This window comes from Myotis yumanensis, unplaced genomic scaffold (genome assembly GCF_028538775.1).
Source record: "Myotis yumanensis isolate MYYU_CA2020_CCGP unplaced genomic scaffold, mMyoYum1.0.hap1 SCAF_3, whole genome shotgun sequence".
Classification (NCBI taxonomy): Eukaryota; Metazoa; Chordata; class Mammalia; order Chiroptera; family Vespertilionidae; genus Myotis; species Myotis yumanensis.
In genome coordinates, this window is record NW_027223754.1 from 156,179,107 (window position 1) to 156,200,983 (window position 21,877).

General features: G+C 39.9%; 1 protein-coding gene across 1 annotated transcript in view; it reads right to left on the reverse strand.

Annotated features, from left to right (window-relative positions):
* SLC16A7 (solute carrier family 16 member 7) overlaps positions 1–21,877 on the reverse strand; it is a 377,073-nt gene that overhangs the window by 270,662 nt on the left and 84,534 nt on the right. The gene's annotated exons all lie outside the window — the stretch shown is intronic.

Genomic DNA, 21,877 nt, shown 5'->3' on the forward strand with positions numbered 1-21,877 from the left:
TACCTCAATCAGATTGAGGACGTTTTTAGCAAAGGCCAGCTTAGGAGTACCCTAATTAAGTTAATAACAATGTATCCACCTATATAGTTTTAAGTTTAAAAAATTTGGCTCTCAAAAGAAATTTCAATTGTTGTACTGTTGATATTTGGCTCTGTTGACTAATGAGTTTGCCGACCACTGTATTAGGCCATCCAGATACACTTTCCTATTTCATGTGTACATACATGAGAGACATCATCATGAAATAGGTATATGAATATAAATATATGTGCATATACATTTATTTTATGATGTTCCATATAAAAGAAACAGTATTAACAAAATATCAACACATTTACAACTTAAATGTTTTATTATTTTATGCATTAACAAATAGACTAAAATGTGGTTTTTCTCTAGCTACGTGTTTCATTCTGTGCTGAATTTTTACAAAACAATGATTTATGCTTGTTTTAGATGAACGCAATGGCTTCTTCCATAGTTTTAAGACAGAGCATTGTAAAAGTAGTGGGGTGTAATTGAAGATGGAATAGCTTTAATGTATCATGCTGATAACACTTTTCGGAAAATTTCACCTGGATACCTGGCTTTGTGTGACACTTGATGTAACTGAGAAAGAAAAAAAGAAGAGTCAAAGATTAGGGCATAGACACTGGATCTCATTTAACAAAATATATAGTGTCTGTTTGGCTTCCTATGTAGGTGGCATTCCCACGGAACTCCACATGGAATCTTTTTATACCAAATCTACATAATCAAGCCTGCTGCTAGCCAATTTTAGAGGGAAATTAGTCCCATTCTATAAATGGATTAGTCTGTTCAGTGCTGTCTGTGCTGAAGTACTATAATTTATTTTCTCTTTTACTCTGCATGATTCATTGAACATTTTATGGGCTTGTTTACTATAGAGAATGAAAAGATTACTTGTGAAGTTGGCTTTAGAAAAATTCAGTTGAGGACCAGTAATAAAAATACTTAATTACATGTCTCAGTCATCCTCACCCTACCAGGATCACAAAAGCAGTAAAGGAGTACCAAAAATCAAATCCATGCAGACATCATATATACCAAGTAAGTTAAAGATTTCCCCAGCAATCCTAGCAGGTAGTGCTAAAATAATTTTGAATGACATACTAACAAGTTACAACATGGTAGAGAAAGAAAGCATTGTTTCCTATCCTTAGGGGGCTAACATTTTCAACAGGAATGCAACAATTAAATATTTAGTGTCTTCAACATGAACATCCTGAATGTACCTTTGTTTTTAATTTTATTATATGAATTGTCATTTACTTTCAGAAATAATCATATTCATGGAATGGAAAAGATAAAGAATATGTTTTAAATACTTCCACTGCCATCTATTGGCTGCTAAATTGGTTGTTTCAATGCTAAGTCAAGACATATCAACTGCGATTAGGTAAGGAGGAAGACATTTCACACACTCAAGAGGAAAACATCCACCTGGAAGCCTGAAAGCTTAGCAATATCACAATGCACCTCAGAATTCTATATGTAGCATTTCAAATCAGGTACTATACTTGATATGCAATGAGTAAACAGAGTTAGAAACATTTTAAGTACAAATTCTAGAGTCACAGGTCCCAGTCAGTTACATGTAATACCAACCATAGAATATTTTGCTTACAACACAAACAAAATAAAACTAATGACTTTTTTTGTATAATGAATAATTTTCTTTTTAAAAATATATTTTCATTGATTGCAGAGAGGAAGGGAGAGGGAGAAAGAGATAGAAACATCAACCATGAGAATCGTGGATCAGCTGCCTCCTGCGCACCCCCTGCTAGAGATCAAGCCTGCAACCCAGGTGTATGTCCTGAAAGGGAATCAAACCATGACCTCCTGGTTCATAGGTTGATACTCAACCACTGAGCCAAACTGGCCAGGCAATGAATAACTTTCTAAAAGCCTTGTAGCTTTTACATGTACAGTGTTAATCCTTTTTTTTTTTGTCATTGTAAGAATAAAGAAAGCTATTTTGTGTCACAAAAATGGCTCAATTAATAGGATTTTTTTTCTTTGTACAGGGATCAGAAATGAACAAAGATTGTGAAGTAGATTTTTAAAGATGTCTTTTTTTTAAAGCTTCCTTTTTACATGTGTGTTATAATTGTTGAATTAGATAATTTGGTCATTCAAATTAAAGGACATGCAATTAATTAGTTTCCAGTAAAACTGTTTTCTCATTCAGTATTGCAATTAAGCCCAAATGAATGCTGAAGAGTTAAACCAAGGAAAAAGAAAGACACCCTCTTAAAATTTGGTTCTCTCTTTCTGCCTCTCATATGAGTACTTGTGTACATTTATGACCTATGAAAGTCCTCATTGAGGGAGTTGATAGAGATATATAGAGAGAGATGGGAAGGGAGAGAGAAAGAGAAATATTGGGTACATAATATACTGGAAAATAACACAATTTTCTAGTGGTAGAGTGAGTTATTAAAATTTTTCCCTTTTTGAGATCCAACCCACATCACTTTTGGTTTATAAATCTGTATGTGGTTTTTAATGTTATATTTTTATATAGCATTATACTGTAGTGCACATTTTTACTTGTTTCTGTAATATTAATTAATTATTGGCCTATAATAAAACTTTATAAGGTTATATAGTGAGATGAAATATACTTGTGAAGTAATATATAAGAGAAATTTAATGTTTAATTTTTCTGAAATGTAGCTATTGTTAGTTTTATCAGTCATTTTTTCCTATTTTTATGATAATATTTCAGTTTTACCAAGGAAATAAAGTCATCATAGCATCCAAAAGATTTCATAGGTGATATAACTTCTGTAGATTTAAGTCTATTTGGAAATTAAGTCCCATTTTCCAGTATTTTTTTATATTCAAATTGATTATTTCAACATATGAAAGACAGATAAAACACTACTTTCCATTATCAATGCCACCAATGTCTTCAGGAGGGTTAGCTAGACAATGAAACACAAATATGACTATAGGTATTTGGCTCTGTCTATAACTTATAACTGTTGTGACTGATTCTCATTCTCTGGTTCCCAACAAGAATATCTCTTATGTGAACAGAAGTCTTTTTGATTTTATAGTGTATTCAATATTCTGATAACATGTGATAAAGTTGTGCTGCTCTGTGCTTAAAAATAAACAGAACTGCCCTGACAGGTTTGGCTCAGTGGATAGAGCGTCAGCCTGCGGACTCAAGGGTCCCGGGTTCGATTCCGGTCAAGGGCATGTACCTTGGTTGTGGGTGCATCCCCAGTGGGGAGTGTGCAGGAGGCAGCTGATTGATGTTTCTCTCTCATTGATGTTTCTAACTCTTTATCCCTCTCCCTTCCTCTCTGTAAAAAATCAATAAAAATATATAAAAAAAAATTAAACAGAACACTTAAAATCCAACCCCAAAACAAACTCACAAGAGAAGAGGCCTTTTAATCTTAAACTGATGCTTTCTTTTTCTGTAGTGACTTCATTAGTCAAGGCTCACATTGGCTCTCAAAGGTGGTCATTCCCCCAGAGAACTGCTTTTCTGTCTGGTAAAATCTTGACATCCTTGAAGACGAACCTCAGGATTGGAGATGATTCAGCAACTTGTCCAGGAACTTGCCTGCATTCGACCCATTAAAAATTAAAAGGGTTCAGAATATAATGAGAGTTCTCATCAATGGATTGTTATTTCAATTGCTATGTGTATACACATCCTGACAAGAAACTAAGTACATATGCTGGGGTCAATGTAGACAAGAAAACAAAGAGAGATTTAAAGGGAGACTCTAGTTGAATTATGTGTGCAGATGAGAAAAAAGATCCATGTGGAAATATATAGGCAGTGCAGTTCGCAGTTACAACACAGATTTACGTAGTCTTTCACATCCATATAGCTGTAATTTCTATCTATATAAAATCCTATAGACAATCCAGCTCTGTGTTTCCTGCAGAGAACCAAGCAGCTGCAGCCACAGTGTTTGGCTCCCTCTACCACTCTAAAATGATTAAGAATCTGAGCTCTGGAAGCGGACTGGTTGGGTTTAAAACCCTACTCTGACACTTATCTCTTGTACACACTTGGGCAAATTACATAAATCTTCTCAGCCTCAGTTTTTGTATGTGTGTAATAAAAGCAATACCTTCTACTATTGTGGAAAGATCACATATGACGGTACTGTTAAAGTGTTTGTTATAGGGCCTGGTACACAAAAGTACATATTTAACACATTTTAACCATTATTAGTATGTAATATTCAAACTTATTTGGTTAAAAAAAGAGAAACTGTGATTTATTTTAAAGAGAAGAAAAGAGTGGGACACAATCAAACACTTGGATCTGAGCCTGACTGCTTTCAATTCAGCTTTGCAACTCAATTGAGAAAGACACAAACTCATTCATGTTTTGGCTGCTCACCGTACCTCATCCTAGCATGATCAATAGCACAATAATGAACACAATAGCACCCTGTGCAGTCAGGATAAAGATATTAACTTATTCCACGGGTGGCCTATGTCACAGGAACCTATGGAATGAGTGTTTTTCCTCTCGGGGAAAAACATTAGCCCTGGTGGCACCGCGGTGACCCCTTTACCCACAACATTGAAGGGCACCCCTTTCAGCACTCAGGGCATCTTTCTGGAAGACACTTTTATGCCAACACTCATACTCCATCATCAAACTCTTTGATGATAATAAAATTCTGTTTCACATAGAATATGGATCATGAAGAATTCATTTGAAAAAATCTTTAAATAGCAAAAGAGAAGAGACAAAAACTAAAGAAAGATCGAGAGAGAAAGAATAGGTGTCTAGGAATTTAGTGAGAGAAAGTCTAAAATTCAGAGACAAAAAAATAAAAGAAAATTAAATGATCACAGCCACAGGATAGCCAGGGCACAAAAAGGGGAGGAAAGAAGAGAAGAAATAGAAGAAAAGAGAGGATGGGAAGACAGCTGGGCTGAGGGCGCTGAGAAGAAGCTTAGTCTGAAAACCATAGGAAGCCATACAGAGTCTGCACTCTCATTTCTGCCTAGCAACACTCTCCCTGCTACTGCTGTTCTTTGCTTTTGCACCAGGCATAGTTTTAAGAGTTTTTTTTTTTTCAAACGTAATCTTTACCATAACCATATAAGGTAGGCAGATATTAGGATGATCACCATTTTTAAAAATATATTTTATTGATTTTTTACAGAGAGGAAGGGAGAGGGATAGAGAGTTAGAAACATTGACAAGAGAGAAACATCGATTAGCTGCCTCCTGCACACCCCCTACTGGGGATGTGCCCGCAACCAAGATACATGCCCTTGACTAGAATCGAACCTGGGACCCTTCAGTCTGTAGGCCGACGCTCTATCCACTGAGCCAAACTGGTCAGGGCATGATCACCATTTTTAAAGATGAGATAACTTAGGCACCAAAATAATAAGCAACTGGAAGAAACACAAACTGGTGTTTCCCTTTTCCTTACAGGTAGTAATCAATTTTGATCACCCTCAGAGGTTTTAAATTGAATGCAAGGTGTCCCATTTAAGCCCTCCTTGACTATTAAGCTATGTGGTCAACACACCGCAGAAAACCAAATCCTTCAGTTCGGGTATTGTGCAGTGTACTCAATTACTCAGTCTCAATTAACCAATGAATAAGTCTCACCTTATTTATACTAGTAGAAATGCAATCATGGGGTATTTTAAAAATGTTGGGGAGCACTAAGATTAATTTTATTTTGTCTATATTAATGAGGAGGAATGAAATGTAGTGTGTATATGAGTAGAAGTTTTAAAAAATATTGTTTTTCTAAGGAATATTTAAAAATTTAGTTCTTTCCTTATTATTAGCCAAGCTCATCCTTTCTCTATCCTTCTAGAATCTAGAATCTAGATTCATTATATGTGGCTAAATTAAGCATTAAATCTACATTAGTAATTAATGATCAACTGAAAAGCATTGAAAAAAAGTAAAATATTAGTAAAAGCCACAAACTTGAAAACAAACCTATTTTGGAATTGGTATTTTGAGAAGAATATTTTTCATGCTTTTCCATTATGTATTTCAATGTCATTTAGAATGTACTAGTAAAATGAGTACTGCAATTTATTTCTAGTTAATCTCCATAGTACTGCTGTGAAGAAAGTAGATGTTATGCAGTGTATGATTACAATTAGATACCAGTTGAATATTTTAAACCACATTTTATGCACAATAGTTTCAAATTGGTTCTGATTCAAAAATTAGGAAATTCAAGTTTATGTGCTAAACTCTCAACTAAGAGATTATATCGCCAATTTGAGACTATATTGTTATGTGTTTATGCAGATTTTTTGGATAAACAATCTCATGATATGAAAACAGAATAAACTGGAATCTAAAACTTTAGCACAGTAAGAATTTCTTTGAGTTCAGCTTTAGTTCTATGACGCTGAAGCAAGCTTACAAAATATATCTGAGGGTATATAGTACAGATATTATGTCTAATTAATAATAGGAAAAGGAAAGAATGAGTAAGAGGAGGAATAGAAAGAAAAAAGAAAGGAGGCATAAGAGGAAGAGAAGAAAAGGAAAGAACAATTACTTTCAGGTTACAGAGCATTTTGAGGATATGTTATCCCCTAAAAGTCCTAAGATAGAGATATAATATTTGCTTTACAGATAAGGAAACCAGAGCCCAGTTTTTAAATAAGTTACCTATGGTCACATAAATGTAACTGGGAAAACATGAAATCGGTATCTTAGGATACCATTGTTTTCGATATCTCTTACGATACTCTGTGTGTGTCTGGATGTTTGCTAAATCACTTAAGCATCAGTGAATAATCATTTTGCCATATGCTCCTAAAGTGAAGTGAAAATCATGTCTATTTCCAACTGCTCATGCTTTATAACCATTTTATAACATTTAGAAAGTTTAACTAGAAACATTTTCTCTTGGGCTGAATTCAAATGATTTATGATAATGTCCTTAGCAAAAAGACACATAATTATTGTGATTAATCTCATCTGGTGACAGTACCACCGTACAACTAAATCATCACGCTAGAAAGAAACAAAATCAGTAACTCCATTTAGCAGATTTGGTGATGACGCTTGTTCAAGTATTGCAAAATTCTTATTAGATTTACCTCCATATGGCATTAAGCACTGTTCATTGCCTGCTGAAGATCTCAGTCTGAAAATGCAGTGATTTTCCATTTCTATTGCATACACATTTTTAGACTTGTCAGCTACTTGAGATAAAACTGGTATTTGAAGGAAAAGCGCTCTCATCAGGGCTGTTTCTGAAACCATCCTTTGCCTAAGATTTTCAGATGAGTAATTCTTCTCCGATTTGGAAACAGGTTTTTCCGTAAACATGGTCTCATAATGGTCTCCCTAACTCCTAAACGTGGTCCCTACATGAGATGCTGTTGCCAAATTTTGAGGTTTCTATTTCTGTTCTTAATCTACTACATGCCAGAACATTGGTTTTATAGCATCATTTAATTTGCTCTGATTTAAAATTCAAGTTGGAGTTCTGTAAAACACTAACTCTTCTATTTCAAGACGACCCAAAAGCTGGCATGTTTCAGATAAACACTTAACTTGAGTGTTCTCATCTTTAACAGTTCCACCCAGCAGATATTATTCCTTCCTCTCCATAGCACAATTGGCACATCTCTGTTATCCACTTAATGTGAAGTACAGCTGTTTGTATATTTCACTGACATCCTACAACCTGGCTAGTTATTTCTACTCAGTAAATAACTGTCAAACGAATGATAATATTTAAATGTTTAATAGCTAAAACATGAATGCTTACTTTGCTAGGAACTTTACTTGTATTACCTAATTTATCCTTGCAGCAATCCATGAAATAGATTCTGTCATTATCCTCATTTTAGGAATAAGAAAACTAAAACAACGGAGAAATATTATGTTCCACCACCTTTTGAACAATTAGTAGAGTGGTGACATCGGGAAGAATTAGAACAAGGGCCTAGCGGTGGCTGAAGCAGGTGGGATTAAAAGTACAGGTGGAGAATCTGTGTGGAAAAGGAGGAATGCTACGACTTTCTCTGAGATTTGAGGGAAGGATATAAGCATACGTGTAAATATTAACTTGGAGGGAACTTTTTTAAGTGAAAAGGAGTGGGAAATGTAAGGAATTCTAACTATTGATCAGAGAAAAGCTATGGCCATTGGAGATTACTGGCATAGAAGGAGCATCTTCTGCTTTAGACTGGTACTCATTATCGCCAAAGCCCAGAAGTCATGCCACTCCATAGCAGTCTCATCAGGTACTTGACATTTCCATTTTATTTCACTTTCTAACAGCTGTTCCTTGCTTCATTTCCACCCTCACCTCTACGTCTCTAGTCTAACATTCAAGACTAGCTAGAAATGTTTACCCACACAGAACATCTAAAAAAATGGCTTCCCAGTACCAAACCAGCATCCTAATATGCTACTTGGGCAGCTGATGTTAATCTTGTGCCTTTTTCTGATGTATATTTCTATTATTAAGACAAGGTGCTTTATATTATAGAACTAAAATGACAGTGTCTCTATAACCATTTGCTTGGAATCCATAAAATATAATGAAGTCATCTAATTTTGAGTTAAATACACATTTACTACACTCAGTACACAAAAAAGAAAGCATCAATGCATTTCCCCTTCAAATTATGGACATTGAGGAAGCTCTGAATTCCCCCAAAAAGAGAGAAGCACTTTTCTCAAATTTAGAAGATGGAATAATGGACCACCTGGATTCTCACATTGTAAATCCACAGGAACTGGCTCAGGAAAAGGTCAGGGGATGTCTGTATGAGAGGGACACTGCCTTAGCTTTTCAGAAAAGACAAATAGCCCCCTTTGCTAGAGGAAGCTTTGGAGAAAGTATTGAAAAATAAATAAATATTCACTGCTCCTCGATGTTTTTGACCTCTAATTCACAATGCCTTGTCAAAATCTAGAGCCAAGAGGTCTACGGTTTGAATAGCCCCAAACCTGGCCCAAATGTGAAATATTTCTTTCCTAGATTTAGCAACACAGAGTTGTGGTTTGACTCCTAGGTCGCTACTCACCTAGGATGAGGGTCAAATTCTGCATAATATGAAGTAACAGATGTAGACAGGAGAAAACTCTCTTTCTCTCTGTATCTAAGGGGTTTAAGGCCAACATTACAGGATTACCTTCTGATAAAGGCTCCAGGGGCAATCTCTCTATCTTACAAACCTTTCAGTTTCTAAACAGTGAGGACTTTTTTTCTGGCAGTGATGATAATATATGCTCCGATCCCTCTCATCAGTAAAGCAAAGGTTCAGATTCTCTCTGACATTTGCTCCTTCATTTGATCCTCCAAACCCTTCTGGAAGCTATTTCTGAAAGCTCCTAGAGTAAACAATGGGAATATTACTGTAATAAATCATGATTCGGAGGCCCAGAGACAAGTGGGTCAATGGGGTGGCATGAAAGCCTTCAAAAGACTTGATCAGATTGTAGCAACAATGGCTGTCTGTCTGCCAGCTGCCAGGAAATACCTTCGTAGGAACATTTTTTAAACTGGAGAATAACTGGGTTTTACCCATCTGTACAGAATTTGAAACTTCACCCCCGACATTTCAGAAAAATAGAACTTAATACTGAAACTGCCTCAGTATGTTTGTGCTAAAAACACCACAAAGCAGTTCTAGGTGGAAGGAGTAAGGATAAAGATTATGCTCAAAGGAAATGACTGCTAGGTTAAACAGAATATCCAGAAGTAGTGAGTGTACGAGTCAGCAGCAACATCAGACAACAAAGGATGCCCTGGACTTTTATCTCTACAACTAGAGGCCCAGTGCCGACACCCGCAGTCCAACACCGCCTGCAGCTCCTACCTGCCTGTCCCGCTCATCCCGGCCCCACTGTGCCTGCCGCAAGCTCGTGCCCAATCAGTCCCGATCAGGAGAGGCTCACGCTAAACCAGCTCTCCAACATCCCCTGAGGGTCCCAGATTGCAAGAGGGCACAGGCCAGGCTCAGTCCTGATTGGCGGGACTCCAGCAGCAAGCTAACCTACTGGTTGGAGCATCTGCCCCCTGGCGGTCAGTGCCCATCATAGTGACTGGACGACTGGTCAACTGTCTGCCCCCTGGTGGTCAGTGCACGTTATAACGAGTGGTTGAGCAGCCTTAGCATATCATTAGCATATTATGCTTTGATTGGTTGTTCGGTTGTTCTGCCATTTGGTCTATTTGCATATTACCCTTTTATTATATAGAACTAGAGGCCCGGTGCACAAAAATTTGTGCACTGGGGGGGAAGGGGAGGCCCCTCAGCCTGGCCTGTGCCCTCTCACAGTCTGGGACCCCTCGTGAGATAACGACCTGCTGGCTTAGGCCTGCTCCTGGGTGGCAGAGGGCACACCCAATCCCTAGGTGCAGCCCCTGGTCGGGCTCAGAGCAGGGCTGATTGGGGAGTTGGGGCGCTGCCCCCTGTCATGCACAGAGCAGGGCAGATTGGGAGGTTGCGATGCCATCCTCAGTCACGCTCAGGGTAGGGCTGATTGGGGGGTTGGGGTACCGCCCCCTATCACACTCAAAGCAGGGTCAATGGGGAGGTTGCGGCGCCACCCCCTGTGATGTACAGAGCAGGGCCAATCAGGGGGTTGGGGCACTGACACCCCCCCGTCACGCAGAGCAGGGCCCATCAGGGGGTTGGGGAGCTCCCCCCTCTCATGCACAGAGCAGGGCCCATCAGGGGGTTGGGGAGCTCCCTCCGTCACGCACAGAGTAGGGCCGATAGGGGAGTTAGGGCACTGCTCCCTGTCACACACAGAGCAGGGCGGATCAGGGGGTTGGGGCACCGCCCTCTATCACCCACAGAGCAGGGCCGTAAGGGGGTTGGGGCGCCACCACTGTCACACTCAGGGCAGGGCCAATGGGGAGGTTATGGCTCTACCCTGTCACACACAGAGCAGGGCCCGTGGGGGGGGGGGGGTTGGGGTGCCACCCCCTGTCACACACAGAGCAGGGCCGATCAGGGGGTTGGAACGCCACACCCTGTCACACACAGAGCCGCAGGGCGATCAGGGGGTTTGGGCGCTGCACCCTGTCATGCTGATCTGGTGCCGGGAGCCTCGCTGCTCCGCTGATCCTGGTGCTGGGAGGCATATTACCCTTTTACTATATAGGATAGAGGCCTGGGGGCCGGCTGGATTGCCCTGAAGGGTGTCCTGGATCAGGGTGGGGGTCCCCACTGGGGTGCCTGGCCAGTCTGGGTGAGGGGCTGAGGGCTGCTTTCAGTTTGGCAGTTGACTGAAGCTCCCAACCGCTCCTTTTTTTATTTTTATTTTTTATTCTGGGCCAGCTTTAGCTCTGGCTCTAGCTCTGAGGCTTCTGCTGCTGGTTTGTTTGCCGTTCTATAATGGAAACAATGTATAACTTCAGCTCTGAGATCCCAGCCGGCTATATTTGTTACAAAGTTTCAAACTGCCAGCTCAGAGGCCTGCAAGTGAGGCGGGGAACTTTGGAGTCTGCAGTCACTGGAGCAAGCAAGCCTCATGTTCGCTTCCAGCTGCCTGGCTGCCGGCCGCCATCTTGGCTGACAGTTAATTTGCATAGGGATACGCTGATTAGCCAATGGGAAGGGTAGTGGTAGTACGCCAATTACCATGTTTCTCTTTTATTAGTGTAGATAGCTCCTTATATCTGTACTAGAGGCCTGGTGCATGAAGTTCGTGCATGGAGTGGGTGTCCCTCAGACAAGCCTGCACTCTCTCCAATCTGGGACCTCTTGGGGGATGTCTGACTGCCGGTTTAGGCCCGATCCCTGTGGCAGTCGGACATCCTTCTCACAATTCGGGACCGCTGGCTCCTAACCTGTTCGCCTGCCTGCCCGATTGCTCCTAACCACTTCTGCCTGCCAGCCTGATCACCCCCTAACTGCTCCTCTGCTGGCCTGATCGCTCCCAACTGTCCTCCCCTGCCATGACCCTCCTCCTTCACAAGGATCCGCCTCCTCCATGCGAGGTGGTAGAGACACCGGGACTGGCATCCTCTGCGCCACACAGAGCCGCGGGACCCCCAGGGGTCTCCACTGTGCACGAGGCCATCTTGTGATGATGTGAGGGCGTGACTCCACCTAGGATTTTATTAGTATAGACTAGAGGCCTGGTGCACAAAAATTTGTGCACTCAGGGGGGGGGGGAGGGGGGATCCCTCAGCCCAGCCTTTGCCCTCTCGCAGTCTGGGACCCCTCAGGAGATAACGACCTGCTGGCTTAGGCCTGCTCCTGGGTGGCAGAGGGCAGGCCCAATCCCTAGGTGCAGCCCCTGGTTGGGCTCAGAGCAGGGCCGATTGGGGAGTTGGGGCACCGCCCCCTGTCATGCACAGAACAGGGTGGATTGGGAGGTAGTGATGCCACCCTCAGTCACGCTCAGGGTAGGGCCGATTGGGGGGTTGGGGCACCGCCCCCTGTCACACTCAAGGCAGGGTCGATGGGGAGGTTGCGGTGCCACCCCCTGTCACACACAGAGCAGGGCCAATCAGGTGGTTGGGGCACTGCCCCCTGTCACTCACAGAGCAGGGCCCATCAAGGGGGTTGGGGATCCGTACCCTGTCACACACAGAGCAGGGCAGATCAGGGGGTTGGGGCGCTGCCACTGTCACACTCAGGGCAGGGCCAATGGGGAGGTTATGGCTCTACCCTGTCACACACAGAGCAGGGCGGATCAAGGGGTTGGGGCGCTGCACCCTGTCACACTCAGGGAAGGGCCGATGGGGAGGTTATGGCTCTACCCTGTCACACACAGAGCAGGGCGGATCAAGGGGTTGGGGCGCTGCACCCTGTCACACTCAGGGAAGGGCCGATGGGGAGGTTATGGCTCTACCCTGTCACACACAGAGCAGGGCCTGTGGTTGTGACCCTGCCCCCTGTCACACACAGAGCCACAGGGCCGATCAGGGGGTTTGGGCCCTGCCCCCTGTCACGCTGATCCGGTGCCAGGAGGCCTCGCGGCTCCGCTGATCCCGATGCTGGGAGGCATATTACCCTTTTACTATATAGGATAGAGGCCTGGGGGCCGGCTGGTTTGCCCTGAAGGGTGTCCTGGATCAGGGTGGGGGTCCCCACTGGGGTGCCTGGCCAGTCTGGGTGAGGGGCTGAGGGCTGCCTTCAGGGTGGCGATTGACTGAAGCTCCCAACCGCTCCTTTTTTTCTTTTTTCTTTTTTTTATTCTGAGCCAGCTTTAGCTCTGGCTCTAGCTCTGAGGCCTGGGCTGCTGAAAGCTGGTATCTGGTTTGTTTGCGTTCTATAACAGAAACAATGTATAACTCCAGCTCTGAGACCCCGGCGGCTGTTTAGCTTCTATATTTGTTACAAAGTTTCTTAGAGTTGCAGCTCAGAGGCCGGCAGCGCAGGCGGGGAATGTTGGAGTCCGCAGCAAGCAAGCCTCATGTTCGCTTCCAGCTGCCTGGCTGCCGGCTGCCATCTTGGCTGACAGTTAATTTGCTTATACTCACTGATTAGCCAATGAAAAGGGTAGCGGTCGTACACTAATTATCATGTTTCTCTTTTATTAGTGTAGATTCCTCTCTGCAGATTACAAAACACTTCAAACACATATGACAACCACTTTCCTCCATCCTCAAAAATCCTACATCAGGAAAATCAAAGAGGAGAGTAAAAGGGAAACAACTGGTTACATCAGTCCTATTTCTGGAAGGGCATTTTGAGATTTCTGTCAGTCTCATTTTGCTGAAAGGTGAGGAAAGTTTCTCCAAGTTTCTTGAAATTTCATGAGTTCTTACTTATGAGTGACCTTGTTTCCTTGATTACTGATATTTTTAAACATCTAATTCAGGGTTTCTCAACTTCGCCATCACTGACATTTTTGGGTGGGATAATTCTTTGTTGTGGGAAGGTGTCCTGTGCATTTGGAATATTTAGCAGCACCCCTGTTCTCTACTCACTAGATGCCAGTTGCCACGGCACACCCAGTTGTAAAAGCCACCGGTGTTGTCTAATGAATTGGGGACTGCAGAGAGCTGGGGAGGCTAATAAGGCAAGAGAACATATCTGCTTTGATTCAAATGAATTCTTGTATTAAAAAATCCACATTATGCATGAAAAATTGAAAGAATTGTTAGTTAGCAAATCTGCTTAACACCCACTAAACAGAATATAGTTGAATATTTTGGCATCAAGGAAACAGATAAGTTCAAACATTTATTGCTCCACCAGGCTAAATGAGTCTCTTTGTTCCTTTTAGAAGAATGTATCTATTCTTTTAATGTTGGTACACCTCTACACTTGGAAGTTTCTCCTGATACAAGGTTTTTCCAAAGGTCAAATTTGGGTTTTTTATTCTTTCTAACCTCTCTTTCCTGTAGCTGACTAAGAAGACATAACATCTGACTATAGTTACATTGCACCAGATTCATGCTAAGTCTTTTTTTTTTCCTACTGATTTTTTTTTTTAAGAGAGTAATATCGATTTGTTGGTCCACTAATTTATGCGCATTCATTAGTTGATTCTTAAATGTGTTCTGACTGGGGGTTAAACCTGCAACCTTGGCGTACTGGGATGATGCTCTAACCCCATGCTGAATCTTTTAAATCACACGTTTTCTTCTCCCTTTTTGTGTGAACAGAATCTGTACTTGCACAGTTCCTTTTAGACTAATGTAAAACACAGGTAATATTTCCTCAAATCATTATGTCTCAAGAGATAAACTGAAAAAAATTTAAATAATCTAAAGTAAAAATAGAAACATATCAAATTGAGAATAAAAAAAATGACAGAATTAAAATATTTGATGGGATTTTAAAAATAAATTAATGAGAATTAGGTATAAATAAATGTTAAGTTATTTTTAATCTTTGGGTAATATCTGAACTTGGAAGAGAAACAAAATGTTGGCTTGATCCTAACAAAATTTTGGCAAAACAGATGCAATCATCTGGATGAATAAGTTTCCAGAAATTCTAAATTGGAAGAAACTGAAAATCAGTCCAGGACTAGCTAAATGAAAATGAGATAGGAAAGTGAACAACGTTTTGGAGGTTCCTCTTTGATAAAAGTATAAATAGGCATGTGAGTCACACAAACATTGAATGCAACTTTCTTTAATAAATCAATAGTATCTGATGTATTAAGAGTAGAGTTAATCTTTCAACTTGGAATGAGGTATCTTACCCACTAATGGTGGACTTATGGCCTTGTTGCCCTGGCTTTCAAGTCCACTTGAGGAAACCACCCCATGAAGTGTCCAGCTTCACTGTCGCCCATAAAATTTATATACCCTTAAGTGCAAACTCCTTGTAGTTTTAAGCAGTTTCATATTAATTAGAGCCCTAAATTCTGCAAACATGCATTTTATTTCTGTTCAGTGCTCAAATTCGGGCTTTCTGGAAACTTGACATGAAGAATCAGAGAGAGAAACTGCTGTCAAAGATTCTGATTTGGAAGATGATAAATCCAAAGCAGAAAGTGATTTGGCTTTTAGAACTAGGCCTTTCTGTTGGAAACCAGAAACAAAGAAATATGAAGGTGCTTCTCACTCTGTAGGAGTCAGGCTGGGCTAATGGACTATTTTATTTTATATTTTTTACCGACAAGATGCTTTTAGCAACTGTCCTGGGCGCTTTATCAATATGAACTTATTTCCTCCTTGAAATAAGCCTATAGGCTCATATTATTATAATCCCCATCTTCCAGATCAGGAAATTAGAGAGATAAAGTTACTTACCATGGACCCTCAGTTGACAAAACACGAAGCCAACTTCCAAATCCAGACACTGTAGCTCTGTAGTCTGTGCGCTTATGTACTATATTCTGAGGCCTGAATCAGAAATAAAAAATTAACTGAAGCAGCTTGGCCAGAGGATGAGGACACCCTGAATGCTTAGACAGCTTGAGTGATCAAAACCTGGGAAATCAATTTTACTGAGAGCCAAGAGTGTGTGACCAGAACCTAAAAGGAGAGGAAAAGGTCAGAAATTAGGCAGAACAGGAAAATGAAACAGCAGTTAAAGTAAGGGAGGCCAGGGAATGGCCAAGAAGGAATTTGCATGTTATGTTAAGACTATTAGCCACTGTGTCAAGGGTGGATCAGGCTAATTTGAAGTAACAAAGTAGAATTTGAGGAGAATTTGCCCCTGTCATTTTATCTCTTTCCCTTCTCTCGCAGCCTTTTAGACCACAGTGAAGATTCAGGACAAGAGGAAAAACAACTTCACATGTTTCATCCAACATTTTTAAAATTACTATTCATTCTTTATACACTCTTCTCACAGGTGATTGCTTCTTTTTCTTTTAGAATTGTGCATTTGATAAAGGCAAATCTTGGCTCTAAGATAGTGCTATGTTCAGGATAGAAAGTGAAAAGGTAATATATCCTTCTGCTCCAGGTAATATATCATTCTGATCACAAAATATAGAGAAATGAATCTAAAAATATTGGCCTTATAATATGTTAAGTGAACAAAAATACCATCACCAGGTAAGTTTGATATGTAAACCGACTTGGAGGTGAGTATCCACAGCTAATTATACTATTCTCTTGATTTTCATATAGCATTAAAAATTAAGAGATTAGCCCTGACTGGTTTGGCTCAGTGGATAGAGCATCGGCCTGCGGACTGAAGGGTCCCAGGTTTGATTCCAGTCAAGGGCACGTACCTTGGTTAGGGGCACATCCCCAGTAGAGGGTGTGCAGGAGGCAGCTGATCGATGTTTCTCTTTCATCGATGTTTTTAAACTCTCTATTCCTCTCCTTTCCTCTCTGTAAAAAATCAATAAAATTTGTTTTTAAAAAATTAAGAGATTAGGTGACTAACTTTCAGTAACAACAGTGACTTGAATGTAGTCTTTAATTGGCACCTCTTCTCCAGATTCTCCCTGGATTGGGGAAAGATATATAAATATACAGGAAAGTCTGTTTCAGTCTGTAAGCCAGGAAAGTGAAAAGTACAAACAAGAAACTGCTGCAGCATCTGAAATGGACCCTGGTGGCACACTCTCAGGCAGAAGTGCAGGAACCTGTGGTGAAAATGCTCCACACAGTAGGTTACTGTATGTGTGGGGAACAATTTCATTTTACCAAAATCCTTGGGAAAACTATAGATAAAAAGCAGGAGCTTTGAAAGGATGTTTACTGCATTTGGCATATCCCTGGGGGCAATAGTCTTGCTTTGAGGGAGGCACAGATGGCGGCTGTAACAAACTTGCCAGGACCTTCTTAGCAAAAAGATGCTGCTCCTGACTGAGCAAAGCTCTAGAAGGAACACTTCCTCCTTCCATGTTCCATCCCACGTGATACCTTGATTCCAAAAATAAAATCACAATAAATAAAACATTCTCCCCTCCCTTTAACTCCCCCTGGCAGATTCTACAGAGATATACACAGTCTCTCCAGAGAACCCATCTCAAATGACAAGAGTGCATGAGCACAGATCTGCCTCTGTAAAGATGTACAAGGAGAAGAACATCTCTGGGATGAGAAATGCCTCAGCAATTCAAAAGAGGAGAATCAGTCTGAAGAATGAGGAACAACCATTCTTCTTTGAAATGATGTTTCCATGATATATAAGGTAAGGTGTTAGAAAATCGTTCTTTTCAACAAGACACAAGACACTGCTAGAGGACATCAAGTACAAAAAGGGAAATTGTGAAAAGAGAAAACATGATTGCAAAATTTTTAAAAGCAGTGGAAGCAGCAACAATCAATGGTAATACAGATATCTGGCATAATAAGATAGAAAACATAGTTTCTGTTTGTTTTTAAAACAAAAATCAGAAAAAAGGATGGAGTATGAGATTAGTAAGGAAAAAATGAGAGACATGAAGGAAATATTGATTCATTAATTTATCAATCTAACAAATACAGAGTAGGGAAAAGTAGGTTTACATGAGAGTTTATTCTTGTATTGTTATTTATTAATTATTGTATTACTTTCCTTACAAACAACTGTAAACCTACTTTTTCCCCACCCTGTATTCCTTGAGCAATACTATTTAAAGGCAGTGCCATGAGCACAGATGATAGAATGGTGAGCAAGACAAGGTGCTTGCCTCATAGAGGTTAAATGATAGTGAATGGTACTGACAGCAATCAATTAGCAAATAAACATATAATATAATGTTAGGAACTGTTATATGCTCTGAAAAGAAAGCAAACAAGAGTACAGAGAATATTAATAGCATTGTCAGAAAAGGCCTGCTTAAGAAAGTGACATTGCAATAATGTAATAATGTAAGAGGGTGAAATGTGTGAAGAACGTTCCAGGCAGAGTTCAGCAAGTTCAAAGACCATGAGCCAAGGTTAAGTGTGTCCAAACATGTCCTTTACTATTTCAAATACAGTAGGTCCTCGGGTTACATCGGAGATCTGTTCCTATGGCACCACAGAAGGCGATTTTCACTGTAAGTCAGAACCCACCTATATAAGCCCCTATGTCCTTCACATGGAGCACATACACAGCAGTAATGAAGTGAAACAGTAAAAAAAAAAAAAAATTAAAAGAAAGATAACAGTTCCTGACCTTTACTTGTGGTAAATAACTAATAAAAAACATAAAGCACATATGTACATACATCGAAAGGACGGAACTTTTTTTTTTTTTTTTAATAAATAAATGGGAGATGGAGAAGTAACCATGAAACGATGTACGTCAAGTCCGACTAACCCGAGGACTCTCTGTACATGGAATGACCAAACGTGCATAGAATGCTAGAAGATGACATCAGAGTTAGTCAGGGGCAGATCATTTAGATCCTAGATCAAGTAAAGAGTTTTGATTTATATGAGATTAATGAGAGACACTGAGTGGTGGGGGGGATTAAGCAGGTATGTGACACAATTTGTATTTTAAAAAGATAATGTTTGAAATAAGAAAATACACATGTATTTGCTTTATCATTTTTTTTCCCAAAAAGAGAACTGAAATTATAAATCAGAACTAAAAAAATCCTTACCTACAGCAAGTGAGTAGAAGGGTAGAAAGGGGGAAGAGAGTAACAATTCCCTGTGAGATGTTTACATATTTACAATGAATACAAACAGAAATACCGGAGCCATGCTGTATTCAAGTAAATAAAATAAATGCTCTGAAACAATGGGTGTGGGGGGAAATGATCACGTAGTGACTGTTGAACATATATTTTGAACACATGCTTTGAATTTAAAAACAAAATAATGACAAATCTCTAAGCTTTCTTAAGAAATTTGTTGGTGCCCAGAAGTAACCAAAATGTCTTCCGCCTGTCTCTGTAAGCTTTCCACTACCCTTCGTTCAATCAACAGAGTGATTGCTCAGAGCTATCAGTATATAGCTTTAAGCTAGTGTCTTGAAACTTAATTTGAATGATGATAGAGCTGAAAGATTGTGGGCTTTGGAATCCTACACATAAGACAGTCAATTCCACATTTGCTTTTTTTGAGTATGATTTTCCCCATTAGTAAAGTGAACATAATAAAATCAATTTACTGGATCATACTGAAAATTAAATAGTATAATTAGGCAAAGAGAGCAGGGCATTCACTATCTGTTTATCTTAAATGAAAAGCAATCAAGTTTCCATCTTGTTAGAGTAGTTAATATATCCAGTGCCAAACTATGAATGACTAGATTACATACATATGTTTGAAGGTTATCTCAAGACTCAAGCAACAGTAATTAAGTTTGAAGTAGATCCAATATCAACATGTCAGTTAACAAAGAATTGATTTGGGGATTTTCACATAACAAGATCTAGGAGTTAGAGAAGTTACCTTTTTGGTGGTGATGAAACCTTTGTAATCCATAATTAAATATAGTAAGTATTCAAGATTTTCCTCACTCAGGATTCAGAAGTCACTTATATGGACTTCAGGAGCTTTTGGTCTTAACAGAAAATTAACCAAATTGACCCCCAAAAGGATGTAGATCCTTAATCATCTTTAGCCTTGCTCACATCTTGGTAGTAAGGTGAATATGGTAGAATGAAGCAATGGTTTTCCTTACTGAAAAGATGATCCTGTTTATCAGGTTGCTGAAAGATTAAGTAAATTTTTGCTATTAAATAGTTGCTTATAAAAACTAAATTTCACTCTATTTTTCCAGTAAGCTCTATTAATAATTGTACTTTAACAAAATAAAGAAAATGAAAAAAATTGCATTTTAAGCATGATTTGAGAAATGCAATGGCATTATGAGCCACAAGGCAATATCTTTAAAAATTATTTTTCACTTCAAAACAATATCACATAATTATTTTCCTGTTCTGCAGACACTATTCTGTGAATATTTTAGACTCAGATGAATAGTCCAAAATATACATTCCAGCATATTTGAAATTTTTGTAAGCAAAAAGGATGCATTTTAAATCAGTGGGGAATAGAAGAATAATATAATGAATGCTGTTAGAATCTTGACTATTTATTTAAAAGAAAATTAAATTAAGTTTTATTACTAATCCCAATATATAAAAAGGAATTCTAGATGGGTGAAAGCTTCAAACATTAGAATATTTGGATGAAAACATGTAGAAATATTTTAAGAATATTGGAGGAGAAGAGTACCTTTGAGGTAATGCACCAAACCCAGAAGGCATATGGATGAAATATGACAGACTTGATTATATAGAAATTATACATTTTAGTATAGCAAAAGATGCCATAAAAAACAAGCAACAAAAGACTGGAACACATAATTTAAAAAGAACTTCAGGAAAGCAACATAGGTATAAACAACTGAATAGAAAAGTGAGCAAATAATGGAGGCAGTTCACAGAAGATAAATAAAAATAGCAATAAAAAGATGTCCAGGTTCATTAACAAGAAAGGAGCCCAACAAGCCTCACTAGTCGAATGGAAATGGTGCAGTCAAGAACACAGCTGGACAGGCTGGAGCAGCATTTTGTCTTTACATCAGAAACAAGCAGCTTCATCATTGGCCCTAGCTGGTTTGGCTCAGCGGATAGAGCATTGGGCTGTGGACTGAAGGGTCATGGGTTCCATTCTGGTCAAGGGCACATGCCTGGGTTGTGGGTTTGATCCCCAGTAGGGGGCGTGCAGGAGGCAGCCCATCAATGATTCTCTCCCATCATTGATGTTTCTCTTTCTCTGCCTCTTTCTCCCGCTCTAAAATCAATAAAATATTTAAAAGAAGAAGAAGAAGCTTCACCATTGGAGAAAACAACTTCACTCCACTATCTTCCTAAAGCAACTCGGCTGATTCAATGGGATCCCTGATTCTTGGGTGTTCTTATAAATTTCTAGGCCTAGTTTACTGATGGCTCAGATAAATGAAAACTTAATGGTATACATTGGGCTACTATTGATGTTCAGTCTTTAGTGTCAGCTATTTATAAACAAAAGTGCATGTGGTGACTCCACTCAGTGGGCAGAACTCAAGACAGTCTTAATAGCTTTGGTCAGTACTATACTTCATAAACTATTTTACATTGTTACTAATATTTGGGCAATTGCCAATGTCCCAGGTGTCTGGTCTACCACTTGGAAGACTAGAGACTGGCAGATTAAATACTGTACACACTTTTTTGGAGCCATACACTATTGAAACAAATCTTAGCTGGCAATCAGATAGACAGAGTCACTCATACAGATGTCTATGGTAAGGCCCCATTCTCTGATGAGGCTAACTGGAATCAAGCTGCTATCAAGCCTACTCAGATGGCCACTACTCAAATTCACCATGCACTGAGGTAGCAACACAGCCACGTTTGTAGAGTGGGCACACGGTGAAGGACTATATGTTTCCGGTGCGGAAGTCACCACTTCATGCCAAACTGTGACTCTAACCAAAAGTTGACCTATTTGACTCACAGTGTGAAGGCACATTTGCAAGAGTCACTGCCACAGCCACCTTCTGCTTACTGGACTACATGGAATCTTTGATCCCTCTCTTAAGGCTATCTGTGGTACTTCAT